At 32.0% G+C, this 20894-nt stretch overlaps 1 protein-coding gene and 1 long non-coding RNA gene across 5 annotated transcripts in view; one reads left to right on the forward strand and one right to left on the reverse strand.

Moving 5' to 3' along the window:
• The window catches only part of LOC100330501 (RALY RNA binding protein like), a 490398-nt gene that overhangs the window by 139910 nt on the left and 329594 nt on the right, over positions 1-20894 (reverse strand). The window lies entirely within an intron of this gene.
• On the forward strand, positions 9246-11191 carry LOC137489264 (uncharacterized). Its single transcript, XR_011008665.2, has 3 exons — positions 9246-9305; positions 9901-9948; positions 10804-11191. It is a non-coding gene; the product is annotated as an uncharacterized lncRNA (long non-coding RNA).

The following is a 20894-nucleotide window of genomic DNA, read 5'->3' on the forward strand; positions in this document are numbered from 1 at the left end:
TATGTGAACTAATTTTTATGACAGTCAATGTTGTCATAATGCTAAACTGCACGGTAACCCTAGTAACCATTTTTATATACAAAACAGCTCTTAAAGAAAATTCTCACTGCAGTACCCCAGAATTCAAGCTTATTTTCGAAAATGCATGTGTCTGTAAAACACACGTCATGTCAAGGTTGTATCAAATCACCAAACGAAACCAGCGCTTGTGTCGACGTCTTCAAAGGCCTGTTGGAATTGAAAGCTCTCTAATGTGACTGAGAAATGAAGATTAGATTGATTTATCTTGGGGACCAAATGCTTGAATAATGGATCCAATACTCTGTAAATAGGATTAGTTGCCAAGGTTGCCTGTGTTGCGGGACTGGCGCTGGATCATGTGTGCAGTCAGACATGGAGACAGAGATTGGAATAGTGAAATATGCTCTTTTGTCATTTCCCCAAACCACAGGATGAGGCCGTGAAAAACAGCAGAAAGCTCCTTTATGCTGGACAAAGCTCAGCACTCTGTATAGTCCTCTTTTTAACTTCATCTCTTTCATTTCTGCTCATAAGAATGGAAAATATTGAGTGTGGAGATACAGTCAGGATTCAATGCTGAACTTGCCAAACAAAATACCATACAATAATGTTATAAATGGTACTGTATTCCCCCCTTCCATAGTGTTTATTATATATATTACAGATGTATTCATTTTAACTTTTAAACACATCCCTCACACACAGACTCTCTCAGTGCTCACTATGTACCTTTTCCCCAATAATGCATATACAGTATAATATAAAAATATATTTATGCTTGCTTGTTGTGGCACAGTGGTTAATTCCACAGTAAGAAGTTCGCTGGTTCGAGTCCCGGCTGAGTCAATTGACATTTCTGTGTAGAGTTTGCATGTTCTCCCTGTGTTGGCATGGGTTTTTTCCAGGTGCTTCAGTTTCCCCCACAGTCCAAACACATGTGCTATAGGTGAATTAAATAAACTGTGGGTGTTTCCCAGTGATGGATTGCAGCTGCAAGGGCATCCGCTGTGTAAAACATATGCTGTATAAGTTGGTGGTTCATTCCGCTGTGGCGACCCCTGATTAATAAAGGGACTAAGGAATGAATGTTGCTTTCAGATGTGTCAGCTTATATTATTATGCCAACTGACCCAGCAGGGACTCGAATAAGCAACCTTCTTGCTGTTAGGTGAAAGTGCTAACCACTGAGCCACCGTGTCACCGCTCCCACTTTATATTAAGTGTAATTTAAATTCAATTGAATGCACGTTTTTATATTGTACATATATATATATATATATATATATATATATATATATATATATATACATATATATATATATATATATATATATATATATATATATATATATATATATATATATATATATATATATATATACTGTATATATGTTAATGATCTGCATGTATTTATATCTGTAATTAGATTCATAATTACACCTTAATCCACCTTTAAACGTAGTCACACCACTAAACCTGTGCTTAAACTTTCCAGCCTGATCTCAAGAGAAAACAAAAATATTTCAGTTTAGTCAGTTTAGTGGCTAATTCATCTGAATTTGTATGAGTTCAGTCAAATGAAAGCATCCGACAACCAACCCCACCCCTAAACCCAACTGTCATTGTGGGATGAGCAAATTACTAAATTGCACAAATTAGATCATGCAAATTTAAATGAATCAGCCACTAAATCAATAAGTTACAAATTGCCGTGAGATCGTGTTGAACATTCCCATATCTCACTCCAATAACACTATGAGTATTGCGCAATACAAAATTAACAGACAAACTCCCGATTGTGTGATGCAAGTACAGTAAAGACCACTTAAAATAAAGAAGGACCAAACATTTGATATCAAACATTTCATATACTTGCCACAAATGTTTTTTTCTCGCTTTGGATGCCTGATCAGTGTTGATTATAGTCTTTGGATGAAACTTTTTTTATCTTCTATTTTTACTATTTTCTTTTTTTCTGAAGTCTGACGAATTGCGATTTATCTTTGCAGTCAAAATTGTTAGCCCTGTGATTTGTTTATCTTCAAATATTTCTGGAATTATGTCTAAGAGGAAGGAATTTTTCACAGCTGCGGCTCAAATCATAGGTCTTATTGCTGTGAGGTGACAGCCCTACCCACTGCGCCACCCTTACTGACATCATGGCCAAGATAAAAAAATAAAAAAATAAATAAATCAGTTATCAGAAATGAGTTATTAAAACTATTATGTTTAGAATAAAATAATAAATAAACTATTATGTTTGTGTTAAACAAATCTTCTTTCCTTTAAACAGAAATTCGGGAAAAGAATATACAGGGGGGCTAATAATTCAGGAAGGCTAATAATTCTGACTTCAACATGTTTCTCTATGTTAGAAAACCACAAGAGGGCAAGCAAACAGTGACAGGATTTTCATTTTCACTCCAACTACTCCACCAGTAACCTCTGAGCAATGGCGTTCTCCTTCGGGAACTTTGCTCTCGGGGGTTTTCACGCACGATAAATTGCCAACGAATCCAAAAAAAGCAGTTTGACAGAGAACAAGCGCTGTAATAAACAATAGCAAATATACAAGCTCTGTGTAGCGCCCGTCCCCTTAAGAAGCGTCCCGTGACTGATGTCCAGAGCAAATTACAGAGCCGAGAGGTGAGCGATTTTACAGCACCTCGATCTCTCAGAAGGACAGAGGCCTCGTCTGTTTGGCTTCTCCGCAAATCAGCAGCCTGTTATTTAGAGGCTCTGCGCTGGCACCCGTATTGATGACACCGGACAGCGAGGAGAGAACATGCGCAAATCAGCAAAGATGTGTTAAATTGCCCCTCTTATCAGATAAATGTGTTGTGTGTGGGGCGTTTGGAGACGATGGCCCAGAATCTGCCAGCTGATCTCCTGCTGGCTCCTGTTTTACCGCAGCTGGGTTTTTTTTCTTCCAGATTCTCAATTGTCTTTGAGTTATTGTTGGGTCATGCTGGATTTGTTTGCACATCTGCAAATGTAGAGTGTAGATGTGAGTCTAAAGTTCTACATTGTAATCAATAACTGCACACAATGCTACACCATAGCTGTTCTTATTTAATGCTGTTGATTTGTATATGTAAGCCCTTAAATTCACAATTATTAGCCCTCCTGTCATTTTTTTTATTATTATTTCCCAAATTATGTTTAAGTATGGAATTTTTCACAGTATTTCCTATAATATTTTTTCTTCTGGAGAAAGTCTTATTTGTTTTATTTTGGCTAGAATAAAAGCAGTTTTCAAATTTTTTAAAAGCATTTTAACGTCAATATTATTAGCCCAATAAGCAATATTTTTTGTTGATTGTCTACAGAATAAGTCATTGTAAAAAAATCACTTGCCTAATTAACCTAATTAATGCCCAAAATGCCTAAACTAAGGCCCGCAGGCCAAAGTTGGCCCTTTTTTATCCTTTGATTTGACCCGCCAGAAAAAAAATGATTGGGAAAGATTGGGAAATGCCTTTAACAGAGATTCTCTTTTTATTTTAATAGCAACTTTTGTTTGTTTTATTATTAAGCAACAAAAAAACTAACTGAAATAAATGTTAAAATTAGATTATGTAAATTAATCAGATTTTTTTTTAATTACATACTGTCACTTAACGAACATGAGACAAAGCAGAAGTCATCAGCATGCAAATCATGGGGCAAACATGACAGTAAAGGGCCAAGAGGGAATTTGGCCAGGACATCGGGGTTACACTCCTACTCTTTAGGAGAAGTGCCATGGGATTTTTAATGACAACAGTGAGTCAGAACCTCACAGTTTAACGTCTTATCTGAAAGACTGCACCCACTGACAGTAGTGTCACCTTCACTATACTGGGGCAGTAGGACTCACACAGACTGCAAGTTGAGCGCCCCCTGCTGGCCTCACTAACACCACTTCCATCAGCAACTTAGTTTTACCATGTGGTCTCCTATCCAGTTTCTGACCAGGCTCAGCCCTGCTTAGCTTCAGTGAGTAACTGGTCTTGGGTCAGCTACAGCAACAACAAAAACAGGAAAAATCTAGAACTCTTAAATCAAACCTAAATGTTTCTACCCCCTTCTAAGCACCATCCCTCTTATATGGCAAAAAATTTAATCAAAACACAATCTTTTTCAAAACCATGCATGCTCTGGGAAATAAATGAAAAAAACACAAAAGAAATATTGAATTAACTATTTTGGTTTGTTTTTACATTCATTTACATTCGTTAAATTTTAATTACTGTAATTACTGTATATATTACAATTAAAAGTATTATTAAAAATAAAATTTATCAAACTAATAATAATAATAATAATAATAATAATAACAATAATAGTTACTTTTACTATTAATATAACTCATTTTTAATTATTATTGGTTTATTATTGCTTAAATTTTTTTGTTCCTAACTTCATTTACGGAATATATTATTATTATTAATAATGATAATAATAATAATAATAATAATAATAATAATGATAATATTATCATTATAATTATTAATATCATCATTATTATTATTCTCACTATTATTATTATTATTATTATCATCATTATTATTATTTATTATCATTATTATCATTATTATTATTATTACTACTACTACAACTATTATTATAATTTTTTTTGGCTTAGGCTCTATTTCAGAGGTCGCCACAGCAGAATGAACTGCCAAATAAACCAGTATAGTTTACATAGCGGATGCCCTTCCAGCCGAAATCAAGTGTTGGGAATCACCTACACACTCTCTCATTCACAAACATACACTATGAACAATTTGGTTAATCCAATTCACCAATAGCGCATGTCTTTGGACTGTGGGGGAAACCAGAGCACCCAGAAGAAACCCACGCCAACATGGGAAGAACACACTGTAAAAAAAACCCCTAATTTTACAGAAAATATCCTTACATTTTTTACAGTAACTTTTTGTCATTTCACATTATATTCAAAACCTAGTAAAATGACAACCAATCTCTCTAAATTAACCATTTGACTTTCATTTTAGGTACTTTATTATTAAAGACAAATTACTGACATTTGTGTTTTTTATACAGGGAAATTACAGTATTATTTATACAGTATTTTTTCTGTTATTTTAAATTATATTCAAAAGTTCGTAAAAATTACAAACATTATCTGTAAATTAACGGCTTGACTGTTATTTTATGTACTATATAATTAATGACAAATTACAGCAATGTGTCTGTTTTTTACAAAAAAATGACATATTATTTAGTGTTTTTTCCTGTTTTTTAAGTACATTTAAAATTACGTAAAATTAAAGTAATAAATTGTAATTACTTGCTCTGTAAAAAAAAAAAAATCGTAAAAAAAAGGTCAAATGACTGGCAGCTATGGCTGCCAAACAAAAACCATAAAATTAAGGTAAAATTTCTTTGTTGAAAAAAAGTGCAAAAAAGAATAAATCTACAGATATTTTCATTAAAATGTTTACAGAGAATCAGTTATTTTACAGACTTATCCTAGATTATTACTTACAAATCCATTTAATAAAGTAACACACTTAGAGTGCTCACATACACCTGTTTCAGATTCCGCTGATTGCACACACACAGTCGGAGGATTGTTATGAACTGATTACATGCACTTTAAAAGCAGCACAGACGCACGCGCCAATTGCTTAGTCTTGTTATACTGCTACTGTGAACATTATGACGTGGTTCTCTTCTTTTGCCTTGCTTTGTTTGTTAATTGTTTATGTTTTTTGCTGCCGGGACTGACCATTTGCCTGTTATTTGACCATGATTCTGGATTCCCTGCAAAATGTTACATCTATTTGCCCCTGTGATGACTGTTGCTCGCCTTTGGATCTGCACCCATTTGTCAGCATCCCCTTCATGTTACAGTTGCATTTCATTTAAGATCTGTAACTGAATCATTCCATATAACTTAAACCTCCACGTTTTACATAAACACTATTCAATAAAATGTAACAACTGTAATTTTAAAGTTGTGAGAATTTTAATCAGTTCTATCTCCTTTGTTGTTTTTTAAAACTTAAATTACGATCATGAGCATGTCTTGGCATGTTATTAAAGGTGTTTAATTGTAATGATTTAGGGAAAATTCTTTTAAATAACATTGTTTTCTCTTGAAATTTTAGTGCAGTCACTTTATTGATGATGTTTGATCATAATAATCTAGGATAAGTCTGTATAATAACAGTGTTTCTTTGTAAAACTCTTAGTGTATACCTTTATTGAAAGGATTTGATCGTAATAATCTAGGAAAAGTCTGTAAAATAACAGTGTTTTTCTGTAAACATTTTAATGAAAATATCTGTAGATTTATTATTTTTTGCAGTTTATTTCAACAAAGACATTTTACCGTAATTTTATGGTTTTTGTTTGGCAGCCGTAGCTGCCAGTCATTTGACCTTTTTTTAACGATTTTTTTTCTTACAGTGCATGCAAACTCCACACAGAAATGCCAATTGACCAAGCCGGAACTTGAAACCAGCAACCTTCTTGCTCTGAGGCGACAGTGCTAACCACCGAGCCACTGTGATGCTCATTATTATTATTTTTATATTATTATATTTTATTGTTTTTATTGTTTATTTTATTACATTATTATTATATTATTACCATCACAATAAACATTACTCGTGTTTTGGTTAATTTATGGATGTATTGGGTGGAAAATTTTTTTTTACTGGATTCACTGCAGATGGCACACTTGGATCCCTGAATAGGATCCGATTTATTTCCCCCTGCAATTTTGTTGTATCTTTAAATACATTTGGCCAGGATTTAACCAAGCCCTTCAGCATGCTTCCTAAAAACATTTCCTAGAACTAAAAGAAATCATCTTTTTCTCTTATCTCGCCGAGGGCACAGAGTGAGCCAGAGCTGCCACTGCCTGAAAAAAGACAGGTGTGTGACTCCTGTGTGTGTGTGTGTTAGTATATAAAGCACACACACCACACGCAGCATGAGCTCTTTCCAGTACAGTAACAGCACGTCTGAATCAGAGCTCATGAACCACAGAAGAGCAGGACTTCAGTTTAAAAACCTCCCCACTCCAGGAGCTCATTAAGAGTCTGAGGATCTGTCCGGTGTGATTTCCAACTCACTGAACATGTGTGTGTGACTCTGCAGCACAACACCACACCACTGAGACACCGATCACCCAGAAAACACTCAAGAAAACACTCAATCATAGGCAGAAGAGGGACTCATCAACACCCCTCAACACACTGAGCTTCAGGGTTAAAGACCCCCTGAAATCATAATTCTATATTTTATTTTAGGTGTTGATACACTATTAAAAATAATTGCCATGATTTCAATGTTAAAAAGAAAATGGTAATAATGTTACCATAAAAGTATGCAACCTAGTTAACAGTTATGTTCAGGCCCGGATTGGCCAATCAGGAGGACCGGGAGCGTTCCCAGTGGGCCGGTCCGTTTTTTATTTATTTATTTATTTATTTATTTATTTATTTATTTATTTATTTATTTATTTATTTATTTATTTATTAATTTATTTATTAATAAATTTATTTATTTGTTTATTTATGTATTTATCTTTTTATTTATTTATTTATTTATTTTACCATATTATTTATTTTACCATATTCTTTCTTACCATATTACATTTTCTTGTTGGCTTAGTCCCTTTATTAATCCCGGGTCGTCACAGCAGAATGAACCGCCAACTTATCCAGCACGTTTTTACACAGCGGATGCCCTTCCAGCTGCAACCCATCTTTGGGAAACATCCCACACACACACACACACACACACACACACACACACACACACACACACACACTATGTACAATTTAGCCTACTCAATTCACCTGTACCGCATGTCTTTGTGGGAAACCGGAGCACCCGGAGGAAACCCACGCGAATGCAGGGAGAACATGCAAACTCCACACAGAAACGTCAAACTGAGCCAAGGTTTGAACCAGCGACCTTCTTTCTGTGAGGGGACAGCACTATCTACGGCACCACTACGTCACCATAATTATAAAAATACATAAAAATAATAACAAAAACGAATTAACCAGTAAATAAAAAAGCACTGTTCACACAGGTAAGGATGTTAGGAATTTTTCTAGAAAAGACTATTCACGCATTCATTCTAAAATACCGGTAAATTGTGATATCATTAACCAGGAATGAGCTCTAAACAAATGCGTTTGTATTTCTAAACATTTGACTACATTACAAACTCTGTGGATGGATTATTATTGTGAACAACTTCGATGAAAACATATGGAGGAACACTTCACACGTCGAGATGTACGTAATATGTGTGTGTGCTGGCGCTCGCCAGCTGGTTCATGTGTACACATGACACGTCACTTATCGTTAGCATCTTATTGATCATTTTTACACAGTTGGCATTAATAATGAACATCTAGCAGCTAAAAATGTCTGGAAAAAATATTCAATGGCTTTTATCTTTATAAACAGTGTGGATGTGAATGCGTCTGAATGTTCTGACATGAACACGCTCTTTCTGGCATTCTTCCTTCTGCGTTCACACAGATCAGCATTCCGGCAAATTAAAAATAGCCGGAACAAATTTACAGGTATTTTCAAAGCCTGATCCTACATACAGACCTTTCTGGAAAATTACCTGTATGTTTAAAAGAGGCTTAAGTCAAAGGAAGATGAATGAATGAATAATCAGTAAAATTAATTCTTTCATGTTGCCCTGACACAAATCGATTGTGAGGAACCCTGCATTTTTTAAATTGTACGCTGCAGAAAATGCTGAGTTCCACACAATCGATTTGTGTCAGGGCAACATGAAGGAATTATGTTAACATATTAGTTTTTACAAATGTAAGTTGATTGGACATAAAACATTTAAAATGAGCTGAAACAACACAATTCTTATGGTTTTTTGGGGCAACTTACACTGTAAAAAGTGCTACACTCACAAAGTTGGTTCTATCTACTTTAAATAATTGCAATCTAGTTAATTTTATTTGTTTTATACCAAAAAAATTAAATTTGCTTCCTCTTTACTTAAAATATATCAGTTTTTATATAACTGTATATTTTGAATAAAACTAATGCAATTTATTTGAGTAGATTTTTTTACGTGGTTATTGTGTAGAATAAATGTTATAAAAGTGAGTTGACACAGACAATTTATTAGAGCAGCTGTCGATGTGGGCAGGTGTTCATAAAACGTGATTTTAATAGTTTGGCGTGACTCCTTTTTCATTGCCCGGGAATTAGCAGGCAGACGCAGCTTCTGCAATGGTCGACATTAACTGCTCCCAGCAGCGGATCTGATTAACACGGTAAGTTGCAAATTTAGCCGAATGATAATTGTAAAGTCATGCAAAACTGCTGTCTTCGCTAGGCAGGTGAGGTTTTAGCTTTGTAAATTGTACTGTAGCCTCAGGTATGTTAACAGACTGCTCTCACATGGAAAGCTAAGTTGGCTAACGCTAACCAACACTAGTTTATGCTAACGATTAAAAGTGATATTATTGAGAAAAAATAGTGAAAGTAGTTTTAAAACACTTAGTAGGTATAACTAACGTTGCAGAACCGATTAACAAGGTCACTGGTGGGCGGTCGGGGTGTGGGGGTTCAGTTTGCTAGCGCTAACTTAGCTAAAGTTAGCTCACCTAAGTTATAGCAGCACATTAAGGATGGATATTAAATGCAGAAACGTATGCAACAGTTAAGTAGTGTGTGTTTAACGTAAGAGAAAGTATAACTTAAAGTTTGTGTTTTAGAGATTTAGTCCATAAGTTTTTTTAATGCTGCATAGTGAATAAATTACAGATTTACAATTTATTTAAACTTAAATTACATTTACTACTGATGTTTACAGAACCATTTAAATTGTATGCACCTCATTCTAAAATGCATGTTCTTGGTCTTTAGATACCAAAGTGATTTTGTTACCTGTGGATCTTCAAACTTCACATCCAGGTAAGAAAAACATTAGATACAACTACAGCTATAATTATTTGCAGGTAAGTAAAACATTGGTAAAATTGCAAACAATAGTGGGCTCCATAGAATTAACTTACATTTGATATCTGAAGATTTTTTTATGTGTGCAACAGTAAAAACAGTATAAAAATATCCTAATGCAGTTTCTTATTATCTGTCAGGTTTTCAATAAAGCTAACTGATAACACTGAATCACTGAACTGTCATTTGCCAGTGACATTAAATTTGAAGAAAAAGTCAATTAAATGTAGCTTTAGCAAAAATTTAATGTAAACCTTAATGTAATGTGTAAAATGGCAATGTATTTATTTATTTATTTAATAAAATTTGTATTATGACGTGCAAAGTTTGGTGCAAAATGAAGATGACATTTAAATTATAGAACTTGTATTCTATAATTTTCATATAGCCATTTTCAAACAGTTTTAATATCTAAATTAAATATTCACATTCTTATGCTTTATAAGTTGCCAAAATAAACAAAAAATGTAATACCTAAATTTTAACAATTCTTTGATTGACAGGAAAACACAATGACATGCACTGTTACACTGAGTAAAATCACAGTTTTCTTTAAAATTTGATAACTAAAAACACATGGAATAATGTAATTACACAACCTCTATAACCTTTTTTTATTTTTTAAATAGAAGTTAGGTAATTTTAACTAAGGTCATTTTTAACTGATAAACTAAGGTGTTTCATCCATGCATCATTCTCACTGGACTTTTGTAACTTCACTTGTAGTTATTTCCTATTCAGTATTTAGCTATTTAATGTTGTTTGGTAGCAACCACCTGAACTCCTGTTTCTTTTTGTCTCTACCAATAGAGTTGTGAGGAATCAGAGGTGCATGCGGCTGCCCACGGGAAAAATTTGCCATCAGCCCAACACAGTTTGGATTATCATAGGACTGTCAGAGGTTTGCCAAACCTGTCAAATGCATGATGGCTCCTGTTTGGACTTACCGATGTCCTCGACTTCAAGTATCCATCAAAACTGTATACATTTGAGATATATTAGAGACTCTTTGTGGGACTGGACATTATGCATCCTAAATCTTCATCAAAATATGCAAATCTCCTCACTGAGTTGCCTTGGATGATTTCTCAATAGGATCTGGTATTATTAATGTTTTTATTTATGTATTGTGTATGTGTAGCCACATTAATGGCCTATTTTGTAGTCACTATTAAAAGGAACATCGATTGATATTGAATACATGTTATGGTCTTTAATCCATCTTCCCATTCTTATTTAATTGTTATTGACAGGAAAGTCTGTTTATCTGTTTTTACTAGTGTATATTGTGCTTACAATATAGAAACGAAGATTTATTTTCTGAGGTTACAGCCAGAAGTCAATTAAATTAGTTTTAAATGACATATGCATGGTTAATTTTATTTAGATCATTAAGTTCATAATACTTAATTAAAATGAGTACAGTCAACATATAGCAATGTATAAGTAAGTTAAGTTTAACAAAAAAAGTAAGTTTATCTGATTTGAGTAATTTTAGAAATATTAGTTGGCTCAACTTAATTTATTGCATTTGTTTTAAGCAATGTTTTAGTGTTTAAAATACTTAAAAAAGGCTGGAAGTTGAATCAACCTAAAACGTCCGATGCAACCACTTGCCTCACTTTTTATAAGTTAGATCTAAGTAACATTTTTTACAGTGTAATTAAGTAGTTTAATTCATTCATTCATTCATTCATTTTCTTTTCGGATTAGTCCCTTTATTAATCAGGGGTCACAAGAGCGGAAGGAACCACCAGATAAGTAGTTTGACCAAACAGTAATTGTTGATTTTTTTTTTAAAGTGTAATACACACACGGGATGGTTCATAAAAAATAAAACAAACTGTTCGGTACTCTTGTCACGGTTTGGTTTGGGGTGTTTTGGTATCTGACTGGAATAGTTCATCCTACAGCACTGATACGTGCCAGCTGCAGCATTTTCATTATGATTTAAACTTAAACAATGAATAAAAAAAATACATGTGAACATTTCATCTTTCTCTTTCTCTATTCAATTCAATAATTGCTTTATTGGCACGACAAATGTGACAAAAACATGAATCAGCAAAAAACTATACATTTACCAGTCAAGATTTATGGATAAATCAGTAATAATAAATAATAATAATCAGCAGTATATTTACAATTTATTTTTAATAATCTGCTTGTGTATGTGTGTTTGTAAGTGCATCACTGATTTTATTTATATTTATTTATGTCTCTCTGTCTCTCGCAAGTAGGAGGCACAAGATTTTGTATGAGACCAATCAAAGTTGAACTGATTTTTAAAGGACTTATAAGAGCAAGAATAAGGCATGACTTCAATTTTTATTTGTCAATGAAAGAGTTGGACAAGTTTGAAGGCATGTGGAGTCTAAAAAATATGCTGTGTCGGGTTGAAAATAATGTTTTGTTCTTTGATGAAAATATTGTGTGATTTGGAAATATCTTTGTTTAAATCAATGAAACATGTTGTAGTTTAAAATGTTGTTTTAAATAACGGTGTAAAAAAATCTCTCTCTCCCTCTACCAAAATTCATGTTGCCTAAATTGTTTTCAACCTGCAGCATGAGGTGATGTGAATTGATCCATTTAAGTGGAAGTTATAACACAAATGCTGTGACTATTTTGATGTGCACTAGCTTATAGATATCCTAAGAAATAACAATATTGATACTAACATCTAAAAATCTTTATTTTAATTTGATAGGACCTTTAAAACAGCCTCTGGTGTTAATAAATCCAAACTGGACAAATGTGTGCTGTATTCAGTTTTGTGTGTGCTGTATAGTAAAGAGCGAGCAGTGAGAATGGAGAGTGAAAACATTGCCACTGTCGCTCTCCTTCACTGCTGACACATACTCAGAGATGCTCCTGTATTACACACATCCCTGTCGCAGACTATTTCATAAAGGGCTGCAAACAATATTGTCAACAGCAGCGATGTCTCGCCATGCCCACAATAACACATCCATACTGATAGAAAATGGATAGTTATACCTCAGAATTTGACTCATGTACAGGACATGTCTGAAGTGAAAATAAGCTGAAAAAAAAAAACGCTATTATACACTGCTGTAACTGCAAATCTAATTTGTTAGAGTTTTATATTGATATTATATCGGATACATTTATACTGATATTATATTGGACATGCACATAGATTTTTTGACCGGCTTCAATCCATCCACACAAGCTACAGTATGAAAAAATAACAATAAACCTGACTATTTCATTGACTGTGTGAAGACTGTTGTAACCCAAAGCTGGGTCAAATGTGGACAAACCGAACAGTTTGGTAAAAAAAAAGACTTTTAAATTTAATGTAAATTTAATGAAGCCCATGCTAAAATATAAAATACATAAAAATGTTAAATAGTATAAAGACGTGAACAATGTATTTTATAAATAGGTTTAATTTTTTTATTATGGAAAATATTTAGATTATTTTAAGCTACAGTATTGAATTTTTTTCCTCACTAAACTTTCATTAAAATTTGTCATTAAAATAATGTTTTATACCCATTAATTAGTGGATTTTGTCACTTTTTTTTACTATTAGTATTGGCCATAACTGGTGGATTTTTATTTATTTATTTATTTATTTATTTATTTATTTATTTATTTATTTATTTATTTATTTATTTATTTATTTATCTGTCTTTTTACTTATTCTATCATTATTTTCATTTGTTTATTTATTTATTTATTTATTTATTACATCATTATTTACATTTATTTATTTATTTATTTATTTATTTATTTATTACATCATTATTTACATTTATTCATTTCATCATTATTTTTATTTATTTAGTTATTCCATCATTATTTTCATTTATTTATTCCATCATTATTTACATTTATTCATTTCATCATTATTTTTATTTATTTAGTTATTCCATCATTATTTTCATTTATTTATTCCATCATTATTTTCATTTATTTATTCCATCATTTTCATTTTTTTATTCCATAATTTTTTTCATTTATTTATTCCATCATTATTTTCATTTATTTATTCCATCATTATTTTTATTTATTTATTCCATTATTATTTTCATTTACTTTATTTATTGCTTTGTTTATTTCACAATATTTTCATATATTTATTTATATATTCATTTATTTCATCATTATTTATTTATTTATTTATTTATTCTATTATTATTTTTATTCATTTATTTATTTGTATATTTTTATTAATGTGCTTATTTACAATATATTATTATTATTTATTTATTAATGTGCTTATTCATAATATATTATCATTTATTTATTTATTCATTTATTAATGTGCTTATTTACAATATATAATAATTATTTATATATTTATGTGCTTATTTACTTACAATATATTATTAATTAAAATAATTATTTATTTTTTAAATAATAAATGCATTATTAATATTATTTTCATTATTGTTATAATTATTAATAATAATAATAATAATAATAATAATAATAATAATAATAATGCACTGTATTCGAATTTTTGTTAAATATGGACAAACCCAACCAGTTGAACAAACATTCATAAAAAAATATATATTTTGAAAAATGTTGGAAATCCTACTGTGAATGTCAATAAATACTAGTTTTTAACATTCTACAAAATATACTTAAAAACTTCTATATATCTATCTATCTATCTATCTATCTATCTATCTATCTATCTATCTATCTATCTATCTATCTATCTATCTATCTATCTATCTATCTATCTATCTATCTATCTATCTATCTATCTATCTATCTATCTATCTATCTATCTATCTATCTATCTATCTATCTATCTATATGTGTATATATATGTGTGTGTGTGTGTGTATTCTGCTTATTCTCATCTTTCACATTCACCTCCTGAACGAATACTGCCCTTAACAGACCTGCACTGAATGATGGACCAGAGCTAGATCTTCAGATCTTCAGACGTTTGCATTGAGTATTGAGTATTTACTGGCCAAAAACCAAACACCTGAAATCTATCCAAAAACAGCATAGCAACATCTTGGTGTTGACTCTGGCATCGGGACGCCTTTCACACAGGCTGCTTATTTCTACAGTACAACAGCATCAGGGCAGAACGTGTGGAAGTTCATTCAGTGTGATAGATTCAGAGGAGGGAATGACAGGCTCTTATCAAAAGGACACTGAAGAAACGCTGTCAATGACAGGACTTAATTGCCTGGCCTGTGTTTCTGACACGTCGCACTCATATTTCTGGGAAAGTCCACAAACAGCGAGATCTAGGGAGAGTGACAAAAAAAGACGGATTCAATTTGACAGGAAAGGACTGAATGAGGGTCATTTTCACAAAATGCCGTGATTCGTGCCTCGTTTGTGTCTTTGTGGCTTAGATTTGTAAAGTTTATTTGTCTATCAGAATACCGGTCGGACTGCTTGCTCTAGTTCTAGGTTTAAGCTTTTAAATCAACATGACAAAAATAAATAAATGAATAAATAAATAAATAAATAAATAAATAAATAAAAAAGCACTGTTGCCTCACAGTAAGAAGGGTTCTAGTTCAAGTCTCGGCTGGGTCAGTTGTCATTTCTGTGTGGAGTTTGCATGTTCTCCCCATGTCGGTGTGGGTTCCACTGAGTGCTCCGGTTTCTAATATTACTATTAAATATTTTATATTTAAGTAAACTTATTCATTCATTCATGTTCTTTTCAGCTTCGTCCCTTTATTAATCTGGGGTCGCCACAGTGGAATGAACCGCCAACTTATCCAGCATGTCCCTTACGCAGCAGATGCCCTTCCAGCCGCAACCCATGACAGGGAAACATCCATACACACTCATTCAAGCACACTCATACACTACGGTTAATTTTAGCATACCCAATTCACCTGTACCGCATGTCTTTGGACTTATGGAGGAAACTGGAGCACCCGGAGGAAACTCATGCGAACACGGGGAACATGCAAACTCCACACAGAATTGCCAACTGACCCAGCCGAGACTTGAATTAGCGACCCTCTTGCTGGCGAACGTGCTGCACTGCACCACCGTGTCTCTCTTTAAATAAGCTGTTGTAATGTTTAATTTTCTTTTTCAGAATACTGGATAGACTGTTTTAGTTCTAAGTGTTTTTTAAATGTTAAACCATTAACATTTTTAAAACATATAGTATAAAGTAACAGACAAAAAGTAAACAAATATTATATTTAATAATAATATATTTAAATAAACAGTTGTATATTTTAAAATTCTGTATTAAAATTGCAAACGAAGTCGTTTTTCTGAGATTATTATATATATATAGCAACTGGGGTGCCAAAAAAAATAAAATAAATAAAAATACACATAAAATAACGTTTGTTAAATTACAGAACTTTACCAGAAAATAAAATAAGGAAATTGTCTGTTAATTTATGGTAAATTGCTGTTTAAAAAAAAAAATAACGTAAAATAACAGATTTTTTTACAGTGTACACAAATAAATATTATATTATTTTAAATGATTAAAAAACAGATGTAAACTGTATTTTATTTTAACAAATAAAAATAATTAATGCCTTAATAAATATAAAATTGTTATATTTAAGTGGAAAAAAACAACACAAAATTTGATTTCTGAGATAATAAATGATGCATTTATTCAAAATAAAGAAGATATATAAAATAAAAATAAATAAATTAAATAAAGAATACTCAAAATATGTTTAAAACATTTATATCTATATTGTGTCTCTATATAGTTTATACAGTATTTATATTCAGAAAACCTATAATTGAACAAATTAAATAAATATAATTTATTTTATAAATTATATTTAATTATTAACATCAGTTTTTATTCAACAAATAAAAAATAAATGTGAGGTTTTGTGAGGCTGATCATCAGCATTCATTTTTACAATTAATCAAAAACAAACAAACAAACAAACAAACAACCAAACAAACAAACAAAGAAATTAATTGAATTTTTCACGGTTGCACAGTAGGTAGCACAATTGATTCACAGCTGGAAGGTTGCTGGTTCTAGCACCGGCTGGGTCAGTTGGAGGTTGCATGTTTTCCCTGTGTTTGTGTGGGTTTTTTCCGGGTTCTCCGGTTTCCCCCACAGTCCAAAACACATGCGCTATGTGAATCGAATAAGCTAAGTTGGCAGAAGTGAATGTGTGTGAAGGAGTGTGTATGGGTGTTGGGTTGCGGCTAGAAGGGCATCCGCTGCGTAAAACATATGCTGGATGATTTGGCGGTTCATTCCGCTGTGGCGACTCCAGAATAATAAAGGGACTAAGCCGAAAAGAAAATGAATAAATGTTTATAATATTAATATATGAATCAGAAAAAACATTTTTTTTTCAGCCTGATCTCACTAGCTAACGTTACTTATTTTTAGTTTGATCAGTTTATCGACGAATTCATATGAATTTGTCGTATGAAAATGTATGAGTTTAAAAAGGAGGTGTGGCACCAAACCCCGCCCTTAAATTCAGCCATCATTGGAGGATGAGCAAACCATATTAAATTGTGTGAATGAGATCATACAAATTCATAGATTAGCCACAACATCTAAAAGTTACGAATTGCTGTGAGATTATGTTGGTTCTTTTCTAAAGCTGACACACCATCAATTCTCTGCTTAAGTGTGAGTATTTCAGAAAAATGTGTTTCTACCTCTCTGTTTTTCTGTTATGTTCAGCAAGTTAAACAGACATTAAACATGACATGATGACTAAATCACACGCGGCGGCAATGACGGTGAATGTTTTACATGATAACGCAGCTGTCTGAAGTCTTGTTCAAGCTCACTCCCCACTCATTTACTAGCTCCTGCATTCGTCTGAAATATACAGGTGAACGCAAAATAATCACAGGCTTTAATGAGGATGAATTACAGCTTGTTTACGTGTAGCTCGGCACGTAAAACACAAGCGGCGTTTATAATGAGAATATTTAATCCTTGCCAACACCCACATAAAAACAAGTTGCTTCAGATTTAACAACTATTCTATCATTATTTAAATGCTCTTTAAATTATTTAAAGCTATCAAACACTTTGAGTTACTAAGGTTTTTTATTATCTCTAAACGCATGAGATGTAGGAAAAAAAGAAACTTTCCATTCATTCATTTAATGCAGTAAATCGAGTGTATATAAATATTTGAGCGATGACAGGGACTAAGCAGCTTTTTTAAATTAATTATTATTATTATTATTATTATTTTATTGCATAAGATTAAAAACAATGTACAAAAGTAGAACAAATACATTACTTAAAGTTATTTTTCACTGTAACATCAAATTAACAAGAATGAGTAAATAAATAAGTAAATAAATGAATAAATAAATTAATTAATAAATGAATGAGCAAATAAAGAAGTAAATAAATTAATAAATGAATGAGTAAATAAATAAATAAGTAAATAAATGAATAAATGAGGGTTGCGATTGGAAGGGCATCCACTGTGTAAAAACTTGCTGGATAAGTTTGCGGTTCATTCCGCTGTGGCGACCCCGGAATAATAAAGGGACTAAGCCGACAAAAAAATGAATGAATGAATGAATGGATAAATGAATGAATGAGTAAATAAACAAATAAGTGAATAAATAAATGAATAAATAAACAAATAAATAAATAAACGAATAAGTAAATAAATAAATAAATAAGTAAATAAATAAATAAATAAATAAAGGAATGAATAAATGAATGAATGAATGAATGAATAAATAAATTAAAAATAGATTAGAAATAGATAATAAATAAAATACTAAAATTGTGAGATGTAGACTTAAAAGTGCGAGTTATGAAATTCTGTCAAATTAGTCAAATTCTGAGAAATAAATTCAGAATTATATAACATAAACCTCAGTTGGAAGAAAAATATCTTAGAAAGTTATGGAGTTTTGCCTGATATAAAAACCTATTCGTAAGAATTATAATTATAATAAACTCGAAACCACAATTTTAAGATATAAATAATTGCAAGAAAAAAAGTCAGTATTCTGTAAAAAAAGAAAAAACCTGGCAATTGTGAGTTTTATTGACCTTATTCTAAAGTGCGGAAGTGCGCCTGTTCTCGCAATTGTTTTAGAACTTCCGATTCACTCGCCTATGGGAGAAATGACTAGGAATAATAAACGGCAGAAAACGGTCAAACTACTTGCTCTACAAACAAATGTTTGCATGGCTATATAGACCAAGTAGAATATTATAATAAGGAAATATCAGTTTGCAACATCAAACAGCGAAACAAGCCGTTTTTAATGTCTAAAAATGAACGGAAGTGAATGAGACCGGAAGTCTCGAGCCAAAAACATTTAAATGGCTGCGCCCGCTCGTCGGCGAAGAATAAGGTGAATAGTGAGAACTGCATAATAATAGGTCACAATTCTAGAATTAAAAAGTCTAATTGTGCCATATATTAAGTCAAAAATCTGACTACACCTCGCAATAGCATCTTTGAAATATTTATATATATTATTCCATAAACATAAAACAATAAAAAATCCTTACAATTTTATATAGCGCATTTCTGGACACTCAAAGGGCTTTACACATTTTTGGGGGGGACCTCCAGTGTGCAGCATCCACCTGGATGACTTGATGGCAGCCATATTGCGCCAGACCGCATACCACACACCAACTGGTTGGTGAAGAGGAGACAAAGTGGCCAGACAAAGAGGCCAGTGGGCGAATTTGGCCAGGATGCCGGGGTTAAACCCCTACATTTTTTCAAAGAACATGCTGGGATTTTTAAAGATCACAGAGAGCCAGGAATTCTGTTTAACGTCTCATCTGAAAGACATAGAGCAGTATAGAGTCCCCTTCACTATACTGGGGCGTTAGGACCCACACAGACTGCTGATTGTGCGCCCCCTGCTGGTCTCACTAACATCACTTCTGGCCGCAACCTAGCATTTCTATGTAGTTTCTCATTCAGGCGCAGCCCTGCTAATATTATATTATAAATGCGTATGTGTGTTTTTTTTCTTAAATTTAAGGTCAGTAATATATTTTGCCTCAGGTAATAAATCAATATGTTTTCAGTTTTTTTAACAAAAAAAAAAAAATTTAAAATAAATAAAATAAATAAATAAACAAAAATAATAAAAGTAAAATAAATAAATTAATTAATTAATTAAATAAAAATAAATAAATAAAAATAAATGAAAAATGTATAATAAATAAACAAATCTAAATAAATTAATAAAATGTTGTTTGTTTCAGTTTAATTATATTTATTAGAACTTTTAATTTCTCAAAGTATTTTGGAAAAACAAAAAAGTTTTCACAAAATATATTAGCCCTGAATCAGCACAACAGATTGATTTCTGAATGATAGAATAATTTTATATTACATTGTAAAACAATTATAAAAACCTAAAATCTAAATCTTTATTTAAATGTAAAACTATTTTATATGAGTTTGTTTTAGTTTTTACATTTTTATTTTTTATTAGATGATTAAATGCAGTCCTGCGAGAAACGTTCAAATGCATTACAAAAATCTTACACTCTTATAACCTTACAATGTGGGAAAAATGTGTCAATTACCAGTTGCCTGTAAAATATTTCACAGGTGTTTTTCCTTTACACTTTTAGATCTACACTTTCCAGTAAAAATTTCAGCATCAAAATCTGTCAGAGCAAGATTAAATGAATGTATTTTTGTACATTCCAGTATAATGCCTGTATATTTTGTGGCGGAAACTTACATTTCAGTGTCTGTGGCATCAAACCCATGTCTCATTATACAGCACTGGGCAAGTGTAGAGTAGGTTTTGCACATAAATATGCACACACACACACACTGCATTGATTCTCTGCATTTATTCCAGCATCAGCACTGTTGTAGAGATCTGCTGGGAATTTCTGCATGTTCTCCCAGTCGTACTTTAAAGAAATACTTCATGAAAAATGAAAATTCTGCCATCATGTCCTC

The sequence above is a fragment of the Danio rerio genome, chromosome 24 (genome assembly GCF_049306965.1).
Source record: "Danio rerio strain Tuebingen ecotype United States chromosome 24, GRCz12tu, whole genome shotgun sequence".
Classification (NCBI taxonomy): domain Eukaryota; kingdom Metazoa; phylum Chordata; class Actinopteri; order Cypriniformes; family Danionidae; genus Danio; species Danio rerio.